Genomic DNA, 15,962 nt, shown 5'->3' with positions numbered 1-15,962 from the left:
GTTAATTAATCAGTCGGCTCTGGTGATGACAAACGTTTATGACTTAAATTAACGATCTAATCTCTTGTTGCAAAGAACAACATTCACGGAGACGTTTATGAGAACACAATAGCATGGTGTAAGCGCAAGAGAAGTAATCTCAGCACGCACACTAATGCAATCCATGCTGGCGCGTAAGCTTGCGCTTCCCGGTAAATAAAAAAGAAATAGTCTCAGTACAACAATTCCTGGACGCGGTCTAACACCTCGCATGCATAGAAGCAACGAAGGGTTAAGAAAGTTCCTGATTAGAAGCGCACGGTTATCCTAACGATGATAAGAAATGCACTGTTATCGTAGGAGTGATATACGAAGTGGTAAGAAGGGTAATTAACATAGCGTTTAACCAGCGTAGCCGTCTAATATGTTGGTCTGTTCGAGGTCTTCTGCCACTACTTCGACGAATCGCACGCGCGTTAATGGCCATCGACTCCTGACGCCGGGCTTTTGTTGCGGGAAATGTGCAACATTCAAGAGCCAACAATAATCATTAGTGATTGGTCAAGTTCTGGTCCGGATAAGTCTTAACATTAGATCGGTAAATTTGCGCTTAAAAAGCGTTTAAAACTTTTTAAACTTCATTTTCTTAAAGCACTGTTAATTTGTATTATATATTATACCATCACACCGGCGTAGCTAATTCGACGTCTTTAGTGTCTATTCGTGGGCTCCCAAACACTCCATTATCCAATGGAACGGAAGTTTTCTATTAAACTTTTTAAGAATATGTAATAATTAATTGATGAAGCAACAATAAATTGTGAACTGGGTGTACTAATAACCTCTCTGTATCGCACAATATCTAAATAACTGAATTTTTCGCACGTAATGACATTATGATTTCATCTAAAAATTAACTGATCAGGATGAATTTATTGATTCTTTTGGTCGTATACTATGAGTTTATTTATTTAACGTGCTTACAATCAGTGATAACACATAACAAATGATATATTGTAAAATAAATGATAGTTCAGGTAAAATTTAGTTAATTTATTTGCGTTATTTTTTCAAATTACACCATACGTTATTCTGTGCAATCCAGTGCCCCACCATGACATTGGTGCGGGCAATAGCCAAGAGCCGGCTACCGACTGTATTGATTTATTTTTTTATAATGAAAAGGTATTGTGCAGTTCCCGATATCGCCTTGAGCCTTGAATGACCAGAATGAGAATTACCTCGTAAGGCTTTCCCCGAATGCTGCGTCCTCTCGATAGGCGAGAGACTGTTTGTGCAATGCTTCCAGTTGGGGCACGGCTTGGGCATTACCTTCAATCTCGGCTAAATGGAAGTTTTTTTTCAGAACTCGTTCATCTTCTCGTTATTCTACTTAGTTCAATTGTTTTTTCGTTAAATGTATCGTTTAAATTATAGATCTTTGCAGATTTTATGCTCAGTTAGTTCCCCGGGATTAAAACGCTCTAGCAGAAGGGTTTTAAATTGATGAACTCATTACACATGATATGACATTTAAAATAGGACTAAATCCACCATTCTAAAAAGGGGTTAATAATTGCGCAGATCTTTATAGTGACTGGTGGAAGCATACTTTGAATGGATTAAATTCAAGTTTTGTGGTGATTAATCATCTATCTTGAAGTGTATGACGTGATGAGTGTGCGTGTTTTCAGGGAACTTTAAATAAAATGTGTGACCGTAGATTAAGCGAGCTTCCAAGATTCTTCTAGTATATTTTACCAACTGTAAGACACCGACTGATATTTCGTTGCGATGACTCACTCAATTCTTGCGCCATGTATTGAGCTATAACGATAATTTTATTTACTGTAAAATATTTGGAAAAAATAGGCCACATAGTTGTCGATACGTTTGCATTTGACAGTCTTGATTCAACATTAAAATAACGAAAAAAATAGTAAAAGTACATACGATTTTTGGACATCATCGGTGAATTAAACATCTCTCACTCTGGTCTATAGATTTGGTATTATAATAACTATAAAATTCATTGTAACTTTCTTCCCAGTGCCTATGCCAAGAACATCGTCTTTTTTATCATTTTTGTCTTTTAGATCACGAAAATCGCAGTCGTGAGAGTGGCGGCAAATCTTGCAGTACTTTCTTTTCTGACTACTGTCAAAGTTTCCGAGTAATATTCTGTTATCAGTCTTTGGATAGCTTATCAGCCCTTTAAAAATTCTTGGTTTATGAGGGTTTTCTACCATTACTGGAAAAACTTGCCAAACAGTCTTGCTAATTAAGTGGACGGGTTTTAGAATAATTTTGCAGTATTTGGCTAATTTTGGAACTTAAATTTTGGCCAAAAGGTTGTTTAATTTTATTCTGACATTTACTATTTCGCCTTTTTGAATTTATCGAACATTTGAATTTTTTTGATATCTATTAATACAATATTTATTTGAAAACGTTTTATATTCTTTTAATACTAGCATATTAATAACATGCTTCTTAAATAATCCATGAATAATTTAAATTTAATGTCGAATTTTCATACGACCATCATTCATATACACTGGTCATTTTTTTAAATCGTAAGAAAAGTAGAACCAAGTAAAAGGAATGTGCCCACAAATTCATTTGAGAAAGTTTTTTAATTGATTTTCTGGTCAAATTTGAGCCACAAACTCTCTTGCGTGACATCAGAGACCTGAGAGCCGCTACCTGATGCGCGCTATGTTGGCGCGGCGTTTCCGTCTACCGCTTCCCTGCAATTGCGCTCTCGATGTTGTCACGAAAGACGCGTTTGCTTATGGCTTTTGTCATATCAGTGGCATGGATTTCTTAAGACATCCACACCCCTAGCGCACGAGACATGATCACACGTAACCCATGAGACTTAAATACTAGCAGCGCGCTAGAAAACCACACATGCAACACACGATAAATTTGCACCCTTTGATGAAATACAGAATGGAGGCTGTTCGGCAATGACGGTTTAAACATTATCTACCGAAAGCAAAATTATGCTATGATCAGCTTTGAAGCCGAATATAATTCCGTGCAGGGCGTGAAAATGAACATGGATCCTAAAGTTGATATCAAATTATCTTTCAATTTATTCATCACAGTCGTACCCAATTTGATTGTGTTGCTGCAACAGAGATATTAACATTTTTTTATTCGTCAATTGAGAAGTTTATACTACTAGACGATGCTCCGTACTGGTAACAGCTAGGTTACTTCTATATTTAGTCCGCTGCTGTGAAACTTTTTCTAAATCTATTTTACTGTATCACCGTCTCCATTATAACTTTAGTAGAGTATATGAATTATTGATTACATGAAGTTCCTTTTTTAAGTACTTCAGTAACTTGCTATAATTTTCATATCATTCATTGCTTTGTTTCAGGCCAATCACAGTGAAGTTCATGTCAATTATTTGACGGGTTCCTAACAATCACAGTCGGTATCATACTAAGTATGTTCTCGCTCATATCAATCATCAGTCGGATCGCAGTCAATCAACGGACTAATCAAACATTAACCGGGCTGGTGTGTGCATGTTGAACTGATCGGACCACGCATGTTTTATTTAGTGTTGAGTGACGGACTTCAGTGATCCGTACAACGGAGGCCGACTCGCTGTATGCAATTTCATCCATTGACGCCCGCTATTCATCCATCCACGTTCGTTATTGGATCAAATTACGATCACTCATTTTCATCTATTCTCGATTCTATTGAAAACTAACTGCTTTATTATTTTATTTCATTGCTCCTATGATATTTTAAATTCATACTATTCATTTGTTGGTTGCCGTTTATGGCTTAGGTCAGCTGATTCGTCATTGGATCCTGCAGAGTCTTCACCTGTATACCCTTTGACCTCTTGCACGTTGATCTGCCCTCTCTTATATTCCTATAGAGAATACTTCATTAATTTTTACCTCAGTTATTATTTTATCAGGCTTTGATTTGATTAAACGTGCGTCTTTCATTGTGCATGGGGGCAAATTAATTTTAATGTTTTGCATCCCTTTTATAATTTATTGATTGCTTATTAATTTTGATCTCAATTATCATTTTATCAGGCTTTGATTTGATTAAATGTGAGGCTTTCATTGTGTCAAAATGGTTTTAACATTTTAATTTCCTTAGATAATTTATTGACAGCGTGTCCCGCTTGTATGTCGAGTGTCTGCAAAAATATTTTGAACATCATCGGTGAATTGAATATCCCACACTCTGGTCTATAGATTTGTCGATATTAATGGCTGTATATATACATACACCCACTGCAACTTGCCTTCTACTGCCTGCGTCTAGAGAATTGGATTATTCATCTTTTTTTTTTGTCTTCAAAATCACGAAAATCGTTTAAATCACGCAAATATTTTAAATCACGAAAATCTTTCAAATCACGAAAATCTTCCAAATCACGAAAAAATTTTAAATGACTAAAATTTTTTAAACCACGAAAATCTTTTACAACACGTAAGTCTTTTCAATCTGAAAATATTATTGTATATGCAAGACATGGGTAAATTTGGTATGAATTTATTCAAGCCCAGTTTATACCTTTTGTTTCGTTGTTCCAGAAGTAATGCTTATATTTCATTGGACGATCTCCGCCAAAATATGATATTTTTGTCCCAAATAATAAATAATTTTAGCGCATTTTCTCATTTATAGAAAAAAGCGCTATTGTGCTCGTCATGTCCGTCTGTCTGTCCGTCCATCCGTCCGTCTGTCTGTGACTTCACGTTTTCGTCGACGAGAAAATGCGCTCTCTGTCACTCACTGCAATGAGTACTGAGTTGTATTTTTTTCAAATCTAATATTTCAGATCATTTCATTCCGATCATTGATAAATTATAGTTCCAACGATAACTACATACAAACTCACCTCAGGCGCTTACCGACTCATACGGCCAGGTCTAAAGTTTACTCCTAACACTCAATAAAAAAACTGTTTCATCTTACAAAAATTTAACGGTGAGAAACTCTTTGTTAACGCGTTATACGTTAAGAAATCACCGTTTGTCACCGTTTATATTCACAGTTTATTCGCAAACGACAGCTTCAACGACCGCCATTACTTCAATGCTCACCGATTCAGTTTTTTCACGGTGGCGTATTATCGATAAAACCTGAATTTTGGCCTGTCATTCCCGTTCTATTTCTTATGTTTCAACATTGAAATTGCTTCTGTGCTGCAGATAGTCGTCAGCAAAATACAGTACGTACCCTTTGGGTCGAGTGTCGGACATGTAGTGCGCCTACCGATCGGTATACGATTAACTACCATCATTGCATTCATAGTACCGGTGTGTTTGCCGTCCCTAACACGTCCATGGTTTGTGGTCGCCCACTAATACCGGTGGATTGGCCGCCCCTAACACGCCCATGGTTTGTGGTCGCCCACTAATACCGGTGGATTGGCCGCCCCTAACACGCCCATAATTTCTGATGAGCTAAGGTCCCACAGAGCGGCAGCCATGGCCGCCGCTTGCTTATCGATCTCGAGGCTCAGGAATAGCGACTAGTGCTTCAGCCTACGCCTAGCGTCACCTTAGTGCTGCTCTAGAGTCCTAGCTTATTGCTTTTGTGTCCTTAGTACTTCTTCTGTGTCCTCGTACTGCTGTAGCGTCACCTTAGTGCTGCTCTAGAGTCCTTATTGCTTTTGTGTTCTTAGTACTTCTTCTGTGTCCTCGTACTGCTGTTTGTTTTCTTAGTGATGCGGCTTGTGTCCTTAAACCTGATGATCATTTTATTGGTTGCTTCTGCTAGTGTCCTGAGTGCTACTGTTATTTTTGTAGCTTCAAGCAATTCAAGTACCGAGTTCATAGTGCAGCTTGTGCTTAAGTGCTTTTATTTCTAACCGATATTTATATTGTTCCAAATTATTGTTTTTGCTCAACTAATTAGTGAATTCTATTATATAAATATAACATTAATATCATTTACACCTTATTGCTAGATTACTTTTCGCCACGATTTTCGATTTAAACGTTTCCAAAATATGTCTATGTTGTCCTATGCTGAGTTTAAATACTGGCAGAATTATTATTGCAAAATTTGGTTTTATGAAGCTGTTGGAAGCTCAGAAACGCGCAAAAATCTATCACCGTCTCCGCACTCCATATTAAACGAAAGAATCATTTTCAACACAACGGAACTAACGATTTAACAAAAAAAAACAGATTGAAATGGCCAACATGAGGCCATTTCACTTGCGCTCTTATATTGCGTGGCAGTTAAAATCATTAGCTCGTTAAATCCTCTTATTTATGCCGGTTTTAGTGCCATTTCTGAACAGAGCGACCGCCTAGCCGGTCTATCTTCTTTAGCAATGCCCGCTTCCGGGTCTCTGGATCAACCGTAAATAATTCACGGATGGTATAAATCAGGAGCTTCAGGGTAAAATTAGAGCTTGATCCAACAGGCATAAGCTGAAATAAATCATCTAATTTATTCCTATTAATGTGAAGCGTATAAATCTATTCATCACTTTGCATGTGTGTCCAAGCTCCACCCTTAACAACGTGATTAATCAGTTTATTATAGTCTCTTTAACTGAACGCATTGCTTCATCACTTTTTAGCGTAATTTCTCATTTATGGAAAAAAGGCGCTATATTGTGCTCGTCATGTCCGTCCGCCCGTCCGGCTGTCTGTCCGTGACTTCACGGACGAACGGGCGAGAAAATGCGCTTTCTGTCACTCACTGCAGTGAGTACTGAGTAATAATTTATTACGTGTAGCCTAGCTACGATAGCATAATTGGTAAACAAAACACTGAACGCGTGTGAACCCTCTAACGTGGTCATGAAAGACGGGCTTACAGACTATTCAAGACTATTGATCACGGCTCCTACGTGGTCATGGCTTCCAGACTATTCGTGTCGCATTTTTTGGACGCTGTAGTCTGCAAGCGTGCAGAAAATTGCAGCCTGCAGGTTGCTGTAGTCTGCATTTTACCGTAATCTGCAACACGCCGCAGTCTGCAAGACGCTGCTGTCTGCCTGTAGGAAACGCAATATGCAGAATACTGATGTCAGTTGTACTCTGCAGTCTGTAGCGCAATACAGTCTGCACTACCCTGCAGTCTGAAGTGCACCACATTCTGCAATACTCCGCAGTCTGCAGTGCACCACAGTCTGCACTACCCTGCAGTCTGCAGGGCACCACAATCTGCACTACCCTGCAGTCTGAAGTGCACCACATTCTGCAATACTCCGCAGTCTGCAGTGCACCACAGTCTGCAATACTCCGCAGTCTGCAGTGCACCACAGTCTGCATTACTCTGCAGTTTACAGGACACTGCAAGGGAAATGAAGTGCTGGAGTTTGGTCCGGATCTTCCTGCCACAGGAAAAAGAACTTCCTCATTAATTTCCGTTCTCTTTCTCCAGCATTTCCGGTAGCGACAATTGGTACACCAGCACTTGTGATCCCACTTCATGTGCTGCACCGAGTGGGGATGATGAAACATTGATATAAATATCTTCTCAATTCAGAAGTGACCAAATCAAAGAACTTGGTTGAGTTAATTTCCTATTTTGGTATTTTTATCATTCTTAAGAGTATTGGCGTGACACGTGCACTATTCTGCGATTTGCCCAACTTGGAAGTGAATAAGGCTCCTCGTGTATCAATGTCTTATAGAGAAGTTACTGGCATTAAGATAATATTTTTATTTCTATACTATATTCATGTTCCCGTAAATAATCACAAAAAAATTCCAAAATCCTTTGAAAAAAAGCTTCATTTACCTCCCTAAAATCCCTTCAAAATCCCCCCGAAATCCCTCCTAAATCTCCCCAAAAAAATAATTCAAAATCCCAACGGTTTTTCATGCGAAATTTCTGCTTATCTCTTCATGCTAAACGATATTGTTTATATTAGCTCTAATTATTAAGTATTGATGAAATATAGTATTTTAATGCGCCCGCTTTATATTTCTCTGTCAAAAAGTCAAAAAATTCAATTATTTGAAGCCTGATTTTAAAATCTAAGAGCGTTCATTGAACTCCATCAAATTGCAATTCATATCCCCGGTAAATTTTTGATTCTCAACTCTCGATAATTTAATTTTATCACAAAAGCCAATTTATCTTTTCAACACATGAAATTTAAATAGCTTCAGTTTTCTAATGCAAGCGAGCAGTCTTTTATCTGGAGTTTGCTTGGAAGTTGTTTGCAAATTTGTTAAGTTTCTTCCACTTCAAAATAGAGCTCAAAATATCCGAAAAGTCCATTGCTGCGCTAATGATTTCTAATTTAACTTCTGTTATTGAAGATTTTAGCGGATATCTTTCCGATTTAATCAGTGATTGCAGACTGAGTTCAGATTTGATTTCAACAGGTTAATTTGTGTCGCCAACGCAGAGTTACGAAATTTCCAGCACTGGGAGCAAAAATTCAACGCTAATTAAGGGCATGACCTGCAATCAGAAGCAAATTAAGCGTAGAAGAAAGGCAAAGATTAAATTTAATGTTTATTGGGTGATTAATTCATTTAGTATATGAATGCAGGGCTCAATTTATATTCAGTTTTCCTCGAAATACAAAACCGTCACTTCCATCTTCACTCAGGTCTCATTGATATGTGTTGAACAAATTTTATGTACTGTGCACATGAAGACACAGGGTTTCTCTACAAGGAATAGTCAAAAGTTAATATTTCTTCTGTAAATTTCAAGACTGTAATATTGGTCGTTGTGTTAATGCGCCTGAAAACATCTTTTTGTTTTAGCGATCACTATTAATTCCAGTACTACATTTCTTCGAATAAACTTATGAAATTTAGAATGATTCCATATAAAACTTTCGTAAGGTAGCTGAAATTCCATGATCAATTCAATTAGCAACATCTCAGCGTATGCCGATACAATTACCAGCTTTCATCACCCAACTGTCGGCTATTTTGTGGCCGCCGATAAAACTGCCAACATTTATTCTTCCAAATTACTGTGTGCCAACACCGACTCACGACCTCCCTTACTATAATTTTTGGTTCAAAATTTATTCAGTCATGCTAGAATAAACAATCGATTCAGGCCTCATACCTAATTAACTTTTCAAATTGTGTTTTTTACCTATTCAGTTTTATAATGCAATACAATATTACAATGGTTCAATTGAATTTTTATCCGGTTTCAGGTGCATTGCGTATTAGTAGAGGGTCTAGCTCGGTCGATCAGTTCGAACACATGATGCTTTACGAAGGGTAACCAGCAGTTGTTCATAATACAAGGACGTACGAACTTAATATTCATGGCGGTACTGAACGAGATCAGCATCATGTAACTTTCCACATGTATTATCATCTTATTGGCTGTTAACTTAAGACACTCGCTCAAAACGCCAATTGTAACAGTTATAAAGAAAGGTATAACCTTATTTATAACATTATTATAGTACCGTTCTAAAAAAACAATATCCTGTAATTTATAAAATAATCACAACTTCAATATCGCTTTCTGAACCGCCCATCATTTTCCTCATCTACTAATCATGATACTATTATCCAGCAATCATCCCTTGTGCACGCGAGCATTACGTCTCAGTCTACTTCCATTGAACAATGATGAGCATCGCGCTCACATCTTATCAGTTCCAAGTTGTCGCCGTCAAATCCTCCTCAGTTGGCGTGCGTGGGAAGCGATGTGGCGTCATGCGTGTGTGCGTACAGTACCGGAATATACGGCTGCGTTGTTTTCAGGCGCATCAAATGATGGGGCGGTAGGCACCTGTCAGCAGCCGCTAATGCACATGCGGTAAATGCTCTACGCGTGAGACGCGGCTACATCTATGGTCGTGTCGAGCCATGATTTGCTTGCCTTACTCATACCGTCATGTAGCGCTACACGACATCCCGTCATGTATCGCTACACGACATACCGTCATGTATCGCTACACGACATACCGTCGTATAGCGCTGATGTTACACAGTGCAACGCTAAAGTTACACAGTGCAACGCTAAAGTTACACTGTGCAACGCTAAAGTTGCACTGTGACATTGGAGCATTGGACTGTGTAACTTTAGCAACGCTAAAGTTACACAGTCCAATACTAAAGTTACACAGTTCAACGCTGAATTTACTCAGTGCAACGATAAATTTACACAAAGCAACCCTGAAGTTACACAGTGCAACGCTAACGTTTAGCTGTGCAATGCATTTTTTTGCAATGCTACTTTATAAAATGCAATGCCTACGTTATGCTTTACAATAAATTCCGAAGCTTTGCCTTGCGATGCCTACATTATGTTTTGCAGTGCCTACGTCTTGCGATACTAACGCTATTTGGAGCAGTGCACTAAATAGCGTTATAATGGTTATATGAACGCTCTAACTCAAAGCCCTCCTGCCCCTCCCCTTCCCCCTTTCAATGCATTATTCGCCCGCCTTTTTCGTACCATTCTTCCAGTTCCATGCAGAATCTGGGGTGAATATTTTCGCGTGGGAAACTTCTGTATGATGCAGATTGTTGACGAGTTTCCCTCATGCTGGGAAGCCAACTATTTACCTTTCTTATTGTCTCTTTCCGTGCGAACTAAACCCGAACAGAGAGTTGTGTGGGATACTATTTTAGAATTGGCTTTTTGTTATGAATGTTTGAAAATTTAGTAGCATTTTGATTCGTTAGATATAAGTGCTAGTTAACCGTTCACCACTATTTTGAGATATTGCCATTATTTTTCAATTAATGACTGGCTGCTTCGAGCAAATTTCAAAGCTTCATAAATAACAGTTTTCTCCGCAAAACTATTTAGCACTGTCTTCCAAGCGAGTCAATTAAGCTAGAAAAAGTGAACCGTGAGCTTTTCGGACAACAGCAGTCCCGCGACCAACCTGGTTTCTTGTATCGTGAACGAGTAATCGCGAGTCGGCGACCACGTACTGGCCATCGGGTAAATTTTTTTGTGAAGACAACTGAAAAAAGCACCTACATTTTCTTGGAACTTTCTGCTGGCGTAATTATTATCCATTATTTACTTGCAGCATCGAATCCGTTTATTTAGTCCTTAAGTTTTTTTTGGAAGTTTTTGTGGACTTGAGAGCAAAGTGGTTGTCGTAGCACATATGTTAGCACCGCCGACTTTCCTGTGTAATTTTCTCATACGAAACTTTCTAACGAAAAAACAACGATCATTTGTGTTTACTGACGATTAGCTTGAAGTCGATATATTCTTTCCATGATAAACTTAGGTGTGGTGTGGTCCATTCGAAGCTCCTGGGGCTCCTTGCTGGCGGTGAGAATATAAGAGTATCAATGGATATTCTACGATTGGAATAAAATTAATTAATGAAGACTTATGGGAATTGATTGAAAAATTGAAAGATTGATGGGAGATCGAGGGAAGTTCTACTTATTTGTTTCCTTTTCGATGTGGGAATGGACAGATCATCCATTTTCACGCTCATCCATTGTCGATAAAAATATGGATTTCATATGAGGTTATTTTTCCGGATATTCCGGATTCTCGATCTTAACCACGGGCGTTTGTCTTAGGACGTCTTCAATTAAATGTATCTACGGTAGCAGTTTGGTTCGATGGTGTAACGATGGCATGCTGGAACTTTTATTGCATCTGCTGCAGTTCAGTTTATTGATGAATAACAACAGTGCTGTCGCGCATGATGATCAAACAAGCAATCATGCTGCTGCGCATGATGACCAAACAAGCAGTCATGCTGCTTCGCATGATAACCAAACAAGCACTCATGCTGCTGCGCATGATAACCAAACAAGCAGTCATGCTGCTGCGCATGATAACCAAACAAGCAGTCATGCTGCTGCGCATGATAACCAAACAAGCAGTCATGCTGCTGCGCATGATAACCAAACAAGCAGTCATGCTGCTGCGCATGATAACCAAACAAGCAGTCATGCTGCTGCGCATGATAACCAAACAAGCAGTCATGCTGACGCGCATGATAACAAATAAGGTCGTAAGTACGCACATGCCTGCGATAATTGCACCCTAATAAGAAACTTCTATTTTTACCCCTTATGTTAGTTTTGTTATCTCCTCTCAGAAGCAGTCTAAAATTCTGATATTTTATTTCGATGATGGAAATACGATTGGTTGATAAACCGATAGGTAGACAAATTCCGGTACTTTTTGTAATTATATATTGCCTTATCGTTCATTCGGTGCTCATTCAAGATCTCGGTTATACTGTAAGAATCACCTCAATATACCAGGAATAATGACTTAAGACTACCAAACTTCCCCGTATGCATCACTTTCATTAAAGCCCAAACTCTCATCCGTCATGCTCTGTACTCTTCTCACGTCCAAGCCGCGGCTCGAACGCATTATAAAAGTTACCCAATGACGACGCCATTCAGAGCACGTTGCGTACTGTGCCCGGTGCATTGCGGGCTCACTTTCTATCGACCCTCGGCTTAAATAAATTCAATCACTGAAGCACTTTCTCTGTGTTGCATCTTCATTTATATGCGACTGCATAGAAGTTAAAAATACATGCTCTTCAAAATTTAAGGGCTTTTTGCTACACGTCTTGATGTCGATAAAGAGTTTAAGCTCGCCCAGTGCAAAATCAAAGCTGAGAAATTATCTCTTATATTGAAGATTTTTCAATTTAGGTTGAAGACACGGGAATCAAGGCACGAGTTGACCACCTTTTATTATAGTTCTCAACTTTGATGAATGTTGCACATTTCGTTCTCTGATTAATTTCGTATCTCGTCGCATTAATGTTCAACGCTGGTTTGGAGGTTACTTTTCCAAAATGTTTCTTAATGCGTTCTATGTTTCATCGCATGTCCATGCGTGTTGTAAAACTCAAATAGCATCTAATATTTGTCTATCATCTATTAAGCTGCATAAAATAATTATTCTGCTGTTCGTGAATTATTGATGTGCTTTTGATGCATCTCATCAGAGACAGTCGCCGTATTTATGGTATTAATTTTATTAGCCCTGCTGTCTTTGTTTCCGGTATGACAAGATTTTCTCACTCGCATGAAAATATAACCCATTATATCCGGCCAACACTTTAATCAGTTAAAGTAGTCACGTAATACAAGGTTATAAGTAGACAGCTCTTGGTTGATATTGTAAACTTACAACTATAATTATATGGCACAAAACCCGTTCCTGCATGCGGCGTGACTCGATTTAAGGCCACCGAGGAAGCGGTTCTGCTGGCCTGTCCTATGGAAGATGTGTTTAATATAGTGTGTACCGTATGTATACACATAATACAGTGTATACCGTTCCGTACATGTATAATACTCGTATAGTGTGTACCGTATGCATGCGCCAGTTACCTGCACAAAATTTGTCGGGCGTTGATTATCGGCAAAGTTTTTTCTCCTATATCGTGTGCATTGGCCTTTGAATGGACGAAAGTTGTACTATGAGTTGATAACGCTGCAGCAGATTCGTGTTATAAAAATTATGCACTGTAACGGAACTTAAACAACAGGGGTTTTCTAATCAAGAGACCCTTGCTTTTTGGTAGGGCAAGGAGACGTGACAAGTGCGTCGCGATACGCGAGTCGAATTTTTCTGTTTTTCGCCTTCTGCTAAACTATTTAAAATAATATAAAAATTGCATAAACTTAAAAACAGCGGCAGAAATCATTGAGGCTCTCTGCATGAGACAGCTGTGATGGAGAAGGATGACTTAGTATGCTGAATGCTGACATAATTCTCTGAGTGAAAGGTGGCGCTCTGTTCGAAGCCACCACACCACGTTCCTTTCGCTAGTTTAAGAAATAATTGAGCTTCCCCTCATAACGGATGAAAATATCATTGTGACGATGACTACAATGATCAATGTTTAAACGTGATGTGAGTGTCCTCGTTGTGTTCTCAATGCGTGGTTCCGTAAAAAAGAAATCTCAGTATCGGATTCTGAAGCAATTTCTATGTCTGCCGTGTACTTTCCGGAAATTCACAATGATGCACGTGTGACCGGAAACACCGCCGCGAAGTCGAAATAGGTAAGGGTAGCGTGCCGATTTGACGGTGACTTGCGTATTGGTTTTGACACAAGGGCTAAAGAGTCGCTCTTTGGTCCGGCTCTAAATTCCCTTGCGTTTGGAGAGAGGAGGAATAAACACGAGGAACTTTTCTTAATATATGGGTGATCTTCGGGCGATACACAATTCCTCTGTACAAGGCACACAATTTATTAGGTCCAAAAGCTCCGAGAAACAGGGTCTCAGCCTCAGGGATACAACGTCGAGGAATCCTAATAAACCACTGTGGACCGCAAAAGCGGACAGCAATGATACGGGTACGAGCCGCACCACAAAACTGACTGAGCGCACACAACGAGGGGGTAACTCAGCCAAAATGAGCTTACCTCAACACCCCGTTTACAATGTACAAAACAGACTGTAAACACTTCCTAAGTGCAAAAAAATAGATAATATAATAATATACAATAAAGTCAACATATTTGTAATCCTTTGGCAATCTAATCACAGTTAAAAATCTAATAATCTTAAACTAATTCCAAAGAGACCAAACTCTCCATCGTTCACGACTACCTATCGCGCGTTATAACGAGGTTAGGAGCAGCTCGACCAATCACGTTGGAGCTACACCTTGTCTCGTTCCAAGACACTAAATCCTACAAACACCACAGCTAGACAAGATTCCATATTACGGTCACGAAATAAATATTCGTTTACACATTGTTTAGTCATAAAATAAACCCTTTAGTTAACAAAATAATAATATCACAGTTAAATGAGATTCCTTATTACAGTCACAAAATAAATGTTACAACAATTGACTAGTCACTAACCTAGCACAGGATTAATAGAACGTACAAGTAAACAAAAAAAAATATTCCACGAAATAAGCATCCCGTCATACACGCGTGCTATTGCAATGTCTTACTTGAAGTCAACTTCATAGCCTTTGTATTGGCGAAACAGGAACAGGTGGATCGTAAAAATCTTCACTTGGTTATGTTGAGGGATTAAAATAAATATTGTTTACCATGTCCGTATACAGCGTATCATTGCGTGACTAATCCTCAGCCAACCTTCAGCTATTCATCAGTGTGAAGTTACTAGCAATTGTCAGTGGGTTTGAAGATCGAATATTTTTTAATCAAGGCCAAATTGAATATGATTTTTCGAAAATTATTTCGTACCCATAAGCCACAACTGAAAAATTGTCAGAAGTGAAAGCAATTTCATTCGGCCTGAAGATCATTTGCTCCTGTTTATCTATTATTTAATGTTAAACTGCTCGGAAGAGTGAGTTTTATAAGTGGCTTATTTAGACCAGAAATGCTGCTGTAATAAATATATACATAGTTGTATTGCAGCAAGTAGCCGCATTTGTAACCTGCACCATAGCGCTTTGCGTACAGATTTCGTTTACACAGCATTTTAGTGTTCCTGTTTTGGTGTTCTATGTGTTACGTCTCTGAAGCCCTTTAATTTGCAATTCAAATGTTGTAATTATATGCCGTTTCCGTATTTTCGATACTGCTGTAAAGTTGCGGTTTTCTTCACGCTTCTTTTAATTTTGATAATACCTTTCCTCTGACGCCAGCTATGACGTGAGAATTTTACGATAGCTATATGATATTAGACTGGGGGGAATATGCATCATAATTTCCTTGCTCATCATAAGAATGAATTTTCGTGTAAAAATTTAACATTCTCACACACTAGATGTAAAACTCATCACGCCTGTGTATGCATGCATAGGCTGTATTAACATGGGTCTCTGGAACTCGGACAATCAGTAGGCATTACTTTGTATTGCGCTCCTCCCGAGAGGTTCGCAGGGTCAAGCATTTTGCTCAGCTTTTTTGCGGTGCCACTAGGAAAGAGTGGAAGAGAACAAGAGATGGCGCAGAGTGGCCAGAAAAAGGAAGGGGAAATAGAAAAGACAGTAGGAGATGAAAAGGCCTATTGCGCATGATTTGATCGTTTATAGGTGGTGGGGGTTTGTTCGCCTACTTCGAACCTACTCGCTTACCTACTCTG

At 38.8% G+C, this 15,962-nt stretch overlaps 1 protein-coding gene across 1 annotated transcript in view; it reads left to right on the top strand.

Moving 5' to 3' along the window:
* The window catches only part of LOC108665683, a 28,363-nt gene that overhangs the window by 1,569 nt on the left and 10,832 nt on the right, over nucleotides 1-15,962 (top strand). The window lies entirely within an intron of this gene.

The sequence above is a fragment of the Hyalella azteca genome, unplaced genomic scaffold (assembly GCF_000764305.2).
Source record: "Hyalella azteca isolate HAZT.00-mixed unplaced genomic scaffold, Hazt_2.0.2 contig5580, whole genome shotgun sequence".
In the NCBI taxonomy this organism is placed as follows: Eukaryota; Metazoa; Arthropoda; class Malacostraca; order Amphipoda; family Hyalellidae; genus Hyalella; species Hyalella azteca.
Note: the sequence above shows the minus strand (reverse complement) of the source record. Positions and strands in the feature narration are given on the sequence as shown.